The sequence below is a fragment of the Gossypium arboreum genome, chromosome 13, assembly GCF_025698485.1.
Source record: "Gossypium arboreum isolate Shixiya-1 chromosome 13, ASM2569848v2, whole genome shotgun sequence".
Lineage (NCBI taxonomy): Eukaryota > Viridiplantae > Streptophyta > Magnoliopsida > Malvales > Malvaceae > Gossypium > Gossypium arboreum.
The window spans coordinates 33175230-33188646 of record NC_069082.1 but is presented as its reverse complement, the minus strand read 5'-3'; the positions used below and the strand labels follow the sequence as shown (position 1 = coordinate 33188646).

Genomic DNA, 13417 nt, shown 5'->3' with positions numbered 1-13417 from the left:
TTTTTCTCAGCATCTTCTAGATTCAGCTTCTTTTCATGATTGACTAACACCTTTCCACTTCATACAGTGATTGCGTGGACTTGCTCTTTCGGATTGGTTTCAATGTTACTAGGTAAACTGCCTTGTTGTCTGTTCGAAACCAATTCAGCAAGTTGACTAATCTAATTCTTAAGTCCCTTAATAGATGTCTACTGATTCTTCAAAGTTGTTTCAGAATTCTGAAATCTAGTTTCTAACACTAAAATAAATTTCATTAATATCTCTTCCATATTCGACTTCTTTTCTTACTGATAACATTGATGAAAACCCCAAGGTGGTTGTGATCATTCATTTCCTTGACCACTCCAAGAGAAATTTTGATGATTTTTCCATCCTAGATTATAATTGTTGCTATAGAGGTTATTTTAAGGTATAGAATAGTTACCCATAAAGTCAACTTGCTTGTGCTTCATGTTAGAATTGAAGGGTAAACATTCTAAGTTGATCATCCTTACTCTAGTCTCATCACATTACATTATCGAATTCATCTACTTATCCATACTCAAACCATCAATTTTCTTACTCAACGCTTCCACCTTACTTTCTAACATAACAATTGCATTTATATTAAAACCATTGGCTACCTCAGTAGACTTTGTTCTCATAACTTGCCATTGATAGTTATTTAGTGTCATCTCCTTAATAAATTCTATAACTACCTTAGATGTTTTATTATTCTGTGTTTCACCAGCTTCTATGTGACAGCCCTAAAGTGACCCTAGTAGGAAAGCGGTTTCGGGACCGCTAAACCGAGTCACTAAATTATTTGAATATGATATTTATTGTCTAAAATAAATGTGTGAAAATTTTAAGCTTCGATTTAGTAAATTGCATGTGAATTTAGTCAATAGGACTTATGTGTGACACTTTTGAAATGTGATAGATCAAAACATAAGGACCTATTAGTGCATGTTGAAAAAGGGGGGACTTGCATGTCAATTTCCCCCATCTAGTAGTGGCCGGCCATGACATTAGGGTGGACAAAGGATGATGGGCAAAACATGTCATAGACATGTTGTGTTGGTGCATCATGGGAGGAAACAATAAAATAAAGTTAGTAATAAAGAAATAGGAAAAAAAAAGAAAAAGAAAGGAGAAAGAAAAGGATGAAAACAAACGAAAAAAATGTGTCCATCCTTTTTTCATTCTTCTTGACCGAAAATTCAAAAGAAAGAAGGGAGGAAATGTTGAAGAGATTCGGCCATGCTTGTAGCTAGGTGAAGGTAAGTTTGATGTTGTGCCATGAGATTCATGCATGTTTTTTTTTTTGTTAGCTTGAGTTCTAACTAGCCCATGGTTCAAATCTTCACTATGTCATGGAGATGATATTCGGCTAAGGTGGATTTGTGTTGATGTTATTTGCATGCTAAAAGTGAAGCTTGTAATGATGCATGTGATGGTGGATTGATGACTCTTGAATCTCCTTTTTAGCATCCTTGAGTGAGACATTAAGTTCCTTGTTCAACCATGACCAAAATTGAAATGGTATGGTGTTGTGATGCATTCGGCCATGGTAGGAAGTAGAAGAGAAATATGTTGTTGTTCACGTTATTGGATGAGAAATGGTAGAAAGGTGAAGTGCAAATGCTAGTGTTTGATTTACTAGTGTATATGTGTGTATTAGCCAAGTTTTGAACTTGAAACAAAATGCTGTTTAGTCAATACAAGTGACCATACTTGTAGAATGTATTAAGTGTTGCAATCGGCCCCAACATAGACATGTATACTCGACCACATGAATGAGTACATAGGTTGATGTGTATGTTCGGCTATAGGTAAACATATTGATGGCTTTATCTTGACTTAGAAAATTCGGCTAAGGTGAATATTGGCTAATGTGTTGAGTTGATTCATGATTTCATATGTATGTGACTTTAGTGTCTAATGTATATATATGGGCTAAGTACCTTGAGTTCCTCTTTTGATGCTCAAATGATTAAATCAATTTATTTGTTAAATTAAGCTCAAGAGCAAAGGGGAACTAGATCCGATAAAGGGAAGGAAAAAGTGGTCGAATAGCCATCAAAATCGTTCGATGACATCCGAGGCAAGTTTTTGAGTAATGGAACTTAGATTATGATTTGATTAGATCATGTTTTAAGCAAATCAAAAATCATGCTCTTTGTGTGTGGCTATTGAGCCGAAATTGCAAGTGTGATAAGTGTCTTGTGTTTGAGTTTTGCTAATGAAAATGAAATACGAATGTGTCATGATTTATTGATAAATGTGCATGGTTATTCGAATGATGTCCTGCTAAGTCCCAAGGCTTTGTGCTAAGTGACTATATCCGGACTAAGATCCAAAGGCATTTGTGCGAAGTTACTAAATCCGGACTAAGATCCGAAGGCATTTGTGCGAAGTTACTAATTCAGGCTAAGCTCAAGGCATTGGTGCGAGTTACTAAATCCGGGTTAAGTCCCAAGGCATTTGTGCGAGTTACTATAATCGGGCTATGTCCCAAGGCATTTGAACGAGTAGCTATATCCGGTTCAATTCAAGGTACGTGATTCGGGAATGAATGATCTTGCTGTAAAAATTTCAGTTAATACGGGTAAAATCCCAACAATGAGGTATGTTTCAGATGTGCTTTGAATTAGTTGAGCCCTTACAAATGAGTATTCGCCGCTTGATAAATGAGCTACCGCCTTTGGCTAAGTTGATCTTTGTGTATGAATATAAGGGTTGGTAATGTGAAGTAAGTATGATATTGAGAATTCGTGCATATGAAATTATCTGCTTAGCTACATGAATGCTATACTTTGGTTGTGTCTAAATTCTTTGCTCAAAACTTACTAAGCATTTAATGCTTACTCCGCTTCTTGATTCTCTGCTTTATAGATTTTGGTTCTTCACTATCGGACTCGGATTTTGAAGTCGAAGTCGCCCACACTATCAAAGCTCCTTTTGGTATACTTTTGGTTGAACTTTGAAATGGCATGTATAGGACTACCCTTCTTGTTATTGGTCACATACCCTTTGGTTTTGTATAAATTTGATAGCCATGCAAAATGGCTTATATACACTTTGGGCATGGTATTATAATCATTTGTATGTTGATCATTAAGAGGTATGGAAACGTTTGGAAACGATTAGCCATTGGGATGGTTAATCATGATCTTATTTTGTGCTATATATGTAAAAGGGCTAGTTGAATCATGGAAACTATGAAATAGGTAAAGCCTACCTTAAAGACAGATGCTGACAGCTGCAGTGACATGGATGTGAAAAATCACTAAAAATAGTAGGAATGGAATTAAATAGTCAATAAATTATGTAAACGAATCTTGACGAGTCTATTTTCATAGGAAAGTAACGAAACGATAATATGAACAGTATGTTAAGAGATATTTAAGTTTTCGTGAGATAGGGCCAGAGATAATTAGAAGTCATTCCATATATGTACAGATTCCTTTTCGAGTCTAGTTTCTTTAGAAATAAACGAAGTCAGTATTGAAGCCCTGTACAGGGAGATATCCAAGTCGTAATGCAAAAAGGTCAGTGTAGTCAATCCCTGTAACATGGGGGACCTTAACTAATAAACTGTACTAATTGGCCTGACCAAAATTCTAGAAAAAATCGTAGATGGACATATGAGTCTAGTTTCAGGGAAAAATTACAAAACTGATTTTCGAGTTTTGGAACTCAAGATATGATTTTTAAGGTGATAAAGGACGCAATACCAACCGCCAGAAATTTTTAAAATGGACTGTGAAAACGAGTGGTTTAAGCCCGTTAACCCCTCGTGTCCGACTCCGTGACGCCTCTCGGCACGGGTGTTACAATTTTATTGGTATCAGAGCTACGATTTAGTCGATTCTAGGACTACCGTAATACGTGTGGGTCTAGCTATACATGCCATTTTGTGATTATTTGATAGTGTGGTGATTTCTGACATTTGCAAATGTGTTTATTTATAGTAATGGATCCCGATCCCGACCGAGCGGTAGCTGATGTTCTTGAGAGTGTAGCGCCTGCTCCCGCGCAAGGGACAGGGCCGGCGGACTCTCAACCTATTGCTAGCAATCCGAATGATGAGGCTAGGCAAGCTTTTTATAGCGTGATGAATGATTGGTTCAACCAATACATTCGAACTAATACGGCTGTTCCACAACCTTCATTCCCGACAAACACAACCCCCGCACCTACAATACCTTCGATAACTGACCAAATAAGGTCAAATAAGCCCCCAGTTGACAGAATCTGAAAACATGGGGCTACCGAATTTAAGGCTACAGACAGCGATGATGCCAAGCAAGCTGAATTTTGGTTGGACAACACTATCCGGGTACTCGATGAGCTATCTTGCACACCCGATGAGTGCCTAAAGTGTACTATCTCCTTGCTACGTAATTCTGCCTACTATTGGTGGAATATGTTGACTTCTGTTGTGCCTAGAGAGCAAGTAACTTGGGAGTTTTCCAAACTGAGTTTCGGAAAAAGTATATCAGTCAGAGATTTATGGATGAAAAACGGAAGGAATTTCTTGAACTTAAACAAGGTTCCATGTCGGTTACCGACTATGAACAAAAATTTGTGAGGCTTAGCCGATACGCATGAGAATGCATTTCCTCAGAAGCCGTAATGTGTAAACGTTTCAAGGATGGACTAAATGATGATATAAAGCTGTATGTTGGCATCTTGGAAATCCGAGAATTTGTGGTACTTGTTGAGCGAACTTGCAAAGCCGAGGAGCTCAGTATGGAGAAAAGAAAAGCTGATATGGGAGCAAAGGAGTTTCGTAAGAGGTCTTCGGGGAGGCCCTTTCAACAGCCATCGAAGAAATTTAGAGAGGATTTGGGGCGATCTAGAGACACATTGGGTTTTTCTAGATGAGACCGTGATCGACCCCCTGTGAGTGCACGAGTCACTTCAGTCGCAAGTGTTGAAAATGACCGTCGAGACAGAACGGAGTGTCGGTATTGCGGTAAATGGCACTCGAGGGAGTCAGAGATTCCATGACGACTCCTGTTACAAGTGCAGTCACCGACCACTTTATCAAAGATTGCCCGAGATTGTCCGAATGAATGTAAATCAGAGTGGGAAACCGGGTGCTACCACTGCTCGAGGTAGACCATCTAGAAATACGGGTAATGCTAGTGGTGGTCAGAGAGGATCTAGAGATGCTACGACCAGATTTGAGGCTCGTGCTCCTGCTAGGGCTTATGCTATACGCGCACGCGAGGATGCTTCCTCGCCAGATGTTATTACCGGTACTTTTACTCTCTTTGATACTAATGTGATTGCTTTGATTGACCTGGTTCTACTCATTCTTATATATGCGAAACCTTAGCATCCAAAGAAGACTTTACCTATTGAGTCTCTCGAGTTCGTAATTCGGTGTCAAATCCCTTGGGTCATTACGTGCTTGTCAACAAAGTGTGTAAGAAATGTCCTCTAGTACTTGAGGTTCTGCTTTCCGGCGGACTTGATGTTTGTTGCCGTTTGATGAATTTGATGTTATCCTCGGTTTAGATTGGTTGACCGTGCATGATGCGGTTCTCGAATTGCAAAAGCAAGACTATTGATTTGAGATGCAAAATAACGAGATAATCCGGGTTGAGTCTATGGACTTAAAGGGGTTGCCACCGTAATATCGCAATGTTGGCCCGTAAATATGTAAGAAAGGGTGCGAAGCATACCTTGCGTATGTACTTGATGACAAGGAATTGGAAAAGAAACCCGAATCTGTGCCGGTGGTTTGTGAATACCCGGATGTTTTTTCCGAAGAATTACCGGGTTTACCACCTGTTCGGGAGATAGAGTTTGGTACCTGGGACTAAGCCAATTTCGATAGCTCCGTATCGTATGGCACCAACCGAGTTAAAAGAATTGAAAGCTCAGTTGCAAGAGTTGACGGATAGAAGTTTCGCTCGACCAAGTTTCTCACCTTGGGGTGCACCAGTATTGTTTGTGAAAAAGAAGGACGGAACCATGAGGATGTGCATTAACTATCGTCAGCTGAATAAAGTGACAATAAAGAATAAATATCCGCTTATCACGCATTGATGATTTGTTTGATCAACTAAAGGGAGCCTCGGTGTTTTCAAAGATAGATTTGAGATCGGGTATTACCGATTCTAATTCGAGATTCGATATACCCAAACCGCTTTCGAATCGAGATACGCCCACTACGAGTTCTTCTTGATGCCGCTTTGGGCTCACTAATGCCCCGCAGATTTATGGATTTGATGAATCAGATCTTGACGATATTTGGACCGGTTCGTAGTTGTGTTCATTGACGACATCTTGGTCTATTCAAGAGATGAGACCAACATGCCGAGCACCCGAGATTAGTATTGCAAATTTTACGGATAAGCAATTATATGCTAAGTTCAAGAAGTGTGAGTTCGGTTAAGAGAGGTTAGCTTCTTGGGTCATGTGGTATCCGTGACGGTATTCGAGTTGACCCGAGCAAAATTTCAGCCATACTTAACTGGAAGCCTCCAAGAAATATTATCGAGGTTCGAGCTTTTTCGGACTTGCTTACTACTACCGGCGGTTTGTAAAGGTTTCTCGATGATAGCCATACCCATGACGGCTACTTCAAAAGATGTTAAGTTCGAATGGACGAAAAAATGTCGAAAAGTTTTGATCAATGAAAACTTATTTGATGAAGCTCAATTTTAGTGCAGCCCGAATCGTGCAAAGAGTTTTTCATCTATAGTGACGCCTCCTACTTGGGTTAGGTTGCGTATTGATGCAAGAAGGTCGAGTTGTGGCCTATGCGTCGAGACAATTAAAGCCACATGAGAAAAATTATCCGACTCATGATCTCGAATTAGTCGCCATCGTATTCGCCTTGAAAATATGGCGACATTACTTATTTGGTGAGAAGTGCCATGTATTTTCGGATCACAAAAGTCTCAAATATTTGATGACTCAAAGAGACTTGAATCTGCGTCAAAGACGTTGGCTCGAGTTGTTAAAAGATTATGAGCTTGTCATTGATTATCACCCGAAAGGCTAATGTGGTTGCGGACGCCTTAAGCCGAAATCACCGCTTGCTTTACGAGCGATGAATGTACACTTGTGCATTTCTACCCGACAATGTGTTAGTAGCCAAATTAAAGGCCAAACCATTATTAATTCATCAAATTCGTGAAGCTCAGAAAGTCGACGATGAGTTGGTTGCAAAACAGGCTGAATGTGTTCCGAATGTGGAATCGGAGTTTCAAATTGATGATAACGATTGTTTGAGGTACAGAAATCGGTTGTGTGTTCCAAGAAATTCAGAACTCATTTCGATGATTCTGAATGAAGCTCATTGTAGCCGAATGTCAATTCACCCGGGGAGTACGAAAATGTACCACGACCTAAGACGTCAGTTTTGGTGGCATGGTATGAAACGAGACATTTCCGATTTTATTTCAAGTGTTTAATATGTCGACAAGTGAAGGCGAACATCAAGTGCCTCGGGTTTACTCCAACCGATCATGATACCTGAATGGAAATGGGATCGAGTAACGATGGATTTTGTATCTGGGTTGCCAGTGTCGGCAAGTAAGAAAGATGCGATTTGGGTCGTTGTTGATAGATTGACTAAGTCGGCTCACTTTATCCCCGTACGCACGGATTTTTAAATGGATAAATTAGCTGAATTATATGTTTCTCAGATTGTGAGATTACACGGGGTACCTATTTCTATCGTGTCGGATAGAGATCCGAGATTCACCTCACGATTTTGGAAGAAATTGCAAGAAGCTTTGGGTACCAAGCTTCATTTTAGCACCGCTTTTCATCCACAAATCGATGGTCAATCCGAGCGGATAATTCAGATACTTGAGGATATGTTGAGATGTTGCATCCTCGAGTTTAGTGGTTCATGGGAATGGTATTTACCTTTGATTGAATTCGCTTACAACAATAGTTTTCAGTCAAGTATTAAGATGGCACCTTACGAGGCTTTGTATGGTCGAAAATACCGTACGCCATTGTTTTGGACCGAGCTCGGTGAAGGTAAAATTTTTGGAGTTGATTTGATTAAAGATGCTGAACGGAAAGTAAAGGTAATCCGTGAAAGTCTGAAGGCAGCCACAGATCGTCAGAAATCGTATGCGGATTTGAAACGAAAAGACATTGAATATCAGATGGGAGATAAAGTGTTTCTTAAAGTTTCGCCTTGGAAAAAGATACTCAGACGGCCGTAAGGGCAAGTTGAGCCCGAGATTCATTGGGCGCATCTGAAATCTCCGAACGAGTTGGTCCAGATTATGTATAGATTGATTTTGCCCCCTAAACTTGAAAAGATTCACGACGTCTTTCATGTTTCGATGCTTCGACGTTATAGATCCGATCCGTCACACGTGATTAATCCATCAGAAGTTGAAATTCAATCTGACTTGAGTTATGAAGAAGAACCGATTCGTATCCTAGCTCGTAAAGTGAAAGAGTTGCGAAACAAAAGGGTTCCATTAGTAAAAGTGTTATGGCTCAAACACAGAGTCGAAGAAGCTACTTGGGAAACCGAGAATGCCATGAAAGAACGATACCCAAACTTATTTACCGGTAAGATTTTCGGGGACGAAAATTTCTTAAGTGGGGGAGAGTTGTGACAGCCCTAAAGTGACCCTAGTAGGAAAGCGGTTTCGGGACCGCTAAACCGAGTCACTAAATTATTTGAATATGATATTTATTGTCTAAAATAAATGCGTGAAAATTTTAAGCTTCGATTTAGTAAATTGCATGTGAATTTAGTCAATAGGACTTATGTGTGACACTTTTGAAATGTGATAGATCAAAACATAAGGACCTATTAGTGCATGTTGAAAAAGGGGGGACTTGCATGTCAATTTTTCCCCCCATCTAGTAGTGGCCGGCCATGACATTAGGGTGGACAAAGGATGATGGGCAAAACATGTCATAGACATGTTGTGTTGGTGCATCATGGGAGGAAACAATAAAATAAAGTTAGTAATAAAGAAATGGGAAAAAAAAAAGAAAAAGAAAGGAGAAAGAAAAGGATGAAAACAAAAGAAAAAAAATGTGGCCATCCTTTTTTCATTCTTCTTGACCAAAAATTCAAAAGAAAGAAGGGAGGAAATGTTGAAGAGATTCGGCCATGCTTGTAGCTAGGTGAAGGTAAGTTTGATGTTGTGCCATGAGATTCATGCATGTTTTTTTTTTGTTAGCTTGAGTTCTAACTAGCCCATGGTTCAAATCTTTACTATGTCATGGAGATGATATTCGGCTAAGGTGGATTTGTGTTGATGTTATTTGCATGCTAAAAGTGAAGCTTGTAATGATGCATGTGATGGTGGATTGATGACTCTTGAATCTCCTTTTTAGCATCCTTGAGTGAGACATTAAGTTCCTTGTTCAACCATGACCAAAATTGAAATGGTATGGTGTTGTGATGCATTCGGCCATGGTAGGAAGTAGAAGAGAAATATGTTGTTGTTCACGTTATTGGATGAGAAATGGTAGAAAGGTGAAGTGCAAATGCTAGTGTTTGATTTACTAGTGTATATGTGTGTATTAGCCAAGTTTTGAACTTGAAACAAAATGGTGTTTAGTCAATACAAGTGACCATACTTGCAGAATGTATTAAGTGTTGCAATCGGCCCCAACATAGACATGTATACTCGACCACATGAATGAGAACATAGGTTGATGTGTATGTTCGGCCATAGGTAAACATATTGATGGCTTTATCTTGACATAGAAAATTCGGCTAAGGTGAATATTGGCTAATGTGTTGAGTTGATTCATGATTTCATATGTATGTGACTTTAGTGTCTAATGTATATATATGGGCTAAGTACCTTGAGTTCCTCTTTTGATTCTCAAATGATTAAATCAATTTATTTGTTAAATTAAGCTCAAGAGCAAAGGGGAACTAGATCCGATAAAGGGAAGGAAAAAGTGGTCGAATAGCCATCAAAATCGTTCGACGACATCCGAGGTAAGTTTTTGAGTAATGGAACTTAGATTATGATTTGATTAGATCATGTTTTAAGCAAATCAAAATCATGCTCTTTGTGTGTGGCTATTGAGCGAAATTGCAAGTGTGATAAGTGTCTTGTGTTTGAGTTTTGCTAATGAAAATGAAATACGAATGTGTCATGATTTATTGATAAATGTGCATGGTTATTCGAATGATGTCCGGGCTAAGTCCCGAAGGCTTTGTGCTAAGTGACTATATCCGGACTAAGATCCGAAGGCATTTGTGCGAAGTTACTAAATCCGACTAAGATCCAAGGCATTTGTGCGAGTTACTAATTCGGGCTAAGCCCAAGGCATTGGTGCGAGTTACTAAATCCGGGTTAAGTCCCGAAGGCATTTGTGCGAGTTACTATAACTGGGCTATGTCTCGAAGGCATTTGAACGAGTAGCTATATCCGGTTAAATTCCGAAGGTACGTGATTCGGGAATGAATGATCTTGCTGTAAAATTTCAGTTAATACGCGGGTAAAATCCCAACAATGAGGTATGTTTCGTATGTGCTTTGAATTAGTTGAGCCCTTACAAATGAGTATTCGCTCAGTTGATAATTGAGCTACCGGCCTTTGGCTAAGTTGATCTTTGTGTATGAATATAAGGGTTGGTAATGTGAAGTAAGTATGATATTGAGAATTCGTGCATATGAAATTATCTGTTTAGCTACATGAATGCTATACTTTGGTTGTGTCTAAATTCTTTGCTCAAAACTTACTAAGCATTTAATGCTTACTCCGCTTCTTGATTCTCTGTTTTATAGATTTTGGTTCTTCAGCTATCGGACTCGGGATTTTGAAGTCGAAGTCGCCCACACTATCAAAGCTCCTTTTGGTATACTTTTGGTTGAACTTTGAAATGGCATGTATAGGACTACCCTTCTTGTTATTGGTCACATACCCCTTTGGTTTTGTATAAATTTGGATAGCCATGCGAAAATGACTTATATACACTTTGGGCATGGTATTATAATCATTTGTATGTTGATCATTAAGAGGTATGGAAATGTTTGGAAACGATTAGCCATTGGGATGGTTAATCATGATCTTATTTTGTGCTATATATATAAAAGGGCTAGTTGAGTCATGGAAACTATGAAATAGGTAAAGCCTACCTTAAAGACAGATGCTGACAGCTGCAGTGGCGTGGATGTGAAAAATCACTAAAAATAGTAGGAATGGAATTAAATAGTGAATAAATTATGTAAATGAACCTTGACGAGTCTATTTTCATAGGAAAGTAACTAAACGATCATATGAACAGTATGTTAAGAGATATTTAAGTTTTTGTGAGACAGGGCCAGAACGGCTTCTGGAGTCCCTGTTCCGAATTTGGAAATTCACTATAAATTTACCAGAGATAATTAGAAGTCATGCCATATATGTACAGATTCCTTTTCGAGTCTAGTTTCTTTAGAAACAAACAGCGTCAGTATTGAAGCCTTGTACAGGGAGATATCCAAGTCGTAATACGAAAAGGTTAGTGTAGTTGATCCCTGTACCATGGGGGACCTTAACTAATAAACTGTACTAATTGGCCCAACCAAAAATTCTAGAAAACAATCTGTAGATGGAAATGTGAGTCTAGTTTCAGGGAAAAATTACGAAACTGATTTTCGAGTTTTGGAACTCAAGATATGATTTTTAAGGTGACAGTGATGCAGTCAGCCAACTGCCTGGAAATTTTTAAAATGGACTGTGAAAACGAGTGGTTTAAGCCCGTTAACCCCTCGTGTCCGACTCCGGAAGCGGTCTCGGGTACGGGGTGTTACATTATACATCAATTATTTGTCTAGACATGGGATTCAAACCATTGTAAAATGTTTGGACTTCAAGCCACAAGAATAACACATGATGAGGACACCTTCTCAGAAGATTATTAAATCTCTCCCATGCAGCATATAATGTCTCAAGCTCAAGTTAAGCAAAAAAGGAGATGTCATTCCTCACCTTAGTTGTTTTGGCCATTGCAAAATACTTCAATAGAAACTTCTCAATCATCTAAGCCCAAGTCGTGATGGAACCCCGTATAAGTGAATTCAACCACTATTTTACCTTGCTCATCAAAGAGAATGGGAATAACTGTAAGCATATGACATCATCAAAAATGCCATTAATCTTAAATGTGATGTGTCGTATATTTTTTAAAAGTTAGCTAAATAGCATTCGAATCTTCATCTTTCAACCCATCAAACTGAACATATTTTTTTTAAGAGTTATCACACCCCAAACCTGAGTTTTTACTTGTCCTCAAGCAAAATATGCATAAACTTTTTCCCTTGTATATAACTATCTTGTACTGTTAATCTATGAAAAGAATAACATATACATCAGTTCTCAACTGTCTTTTTTCTCCAAAAACTTGGTCGAATGTCAAAGTTTTGTTTCAACAAAATGCAGAAAATTTGTCCCTAAAAATAAAATTTCCTAAGTACTCATGTATGCTTTCTGGCCATATGAAATATCTCCTAATGCACTCAGTTCATTTCTTACCTAAACTCAAGTTACTTTGTAACCTTTGCTCATAGCCTTTTCAAGTTATTTATTTGTACTTGTTTTTTCTCTTCTTTTTATTTTTTTATTTTTTTTGGTTATAACATTAGGGGATTTAGCATGTCACAAAATTCTTTAACTTCATAATGACAATAGAGCATACATCGAATTACCTAGTACTCAATCATGTCACAATTTATATAAAAAATCACTCTTGAATCTAAGGCTTTTGACTAAAAGGATGGGTAAAGCAAAAACTACCTCCTTAACTACTTAGCCCATTACTACTGTGGAGTGCCCCTTTTTCTTTATTACACACTCTTACTCAGACTCACCTTTCTAGTCAACAGCATGATGGAGCAAACAAAATGGTGCTGACTTACTCAGCAATTCTAAGCATTGAAGTGTCTATTGTCCTTTATTTAAGTAATGTCATGGTTAAATGACTGAGTTTGGTTTCAAAAACCCTAAGTTCATCAGAAAACACTTGCTATAATCAAAAAGGAAAAAAAAAACTTAGTATAGAACATCTCATTTTTAAGAATTAATTTTCACGCAATCTAACCTAAGCTAAACTCGCCTCATCCATTATCACATGTTCTAGATATACTGAAGAATATAAGCTCATCATCGAACATCAGAAGTAAAGATTGAACTTCTTGTAGAAAAAACAGTACTTAATAATCACATGGCATTGGAAAACAACTTAACTATACTAGGATTAACATACATACTAGATATGTAAATGCATAATACACCCCTAAAACTTAGGGATGCATTGTCCTCAAAGCATGAATAGATATATGCAAACTATCTATAAACAGACAATGTCAAGGCAAAATATATGCAATGCAATATGTATGAAAGGAAAAGAAAACTTTCCTTGCTTAGACTGTATTATAGATACTTCATTCTGTCTGATGGGTTGATTTACGAGCAACAGCCTTGTACCT

The 13417-nt window shown here is 38.2% G+C and overlaps 1 non-coding gene across 1 annotated transcript; it reads left to right on the top strand.

Moving 5' to 3' along the window:
• Positions 1–11817: 11817 nt before the first annotated feature.
• Positions 11818–11924, top strand: LOC128287179 (small nucleolar RNA R71). Its single transcript, XR_008277874.1, has one exon. It is a non-coding gene; the product is annotated as a small nucleolar RNA R71 (small nucleolar RNA).
• The last annotated feature ends 1493 nt before the right edge of the window (positions 11925–13417 follow it).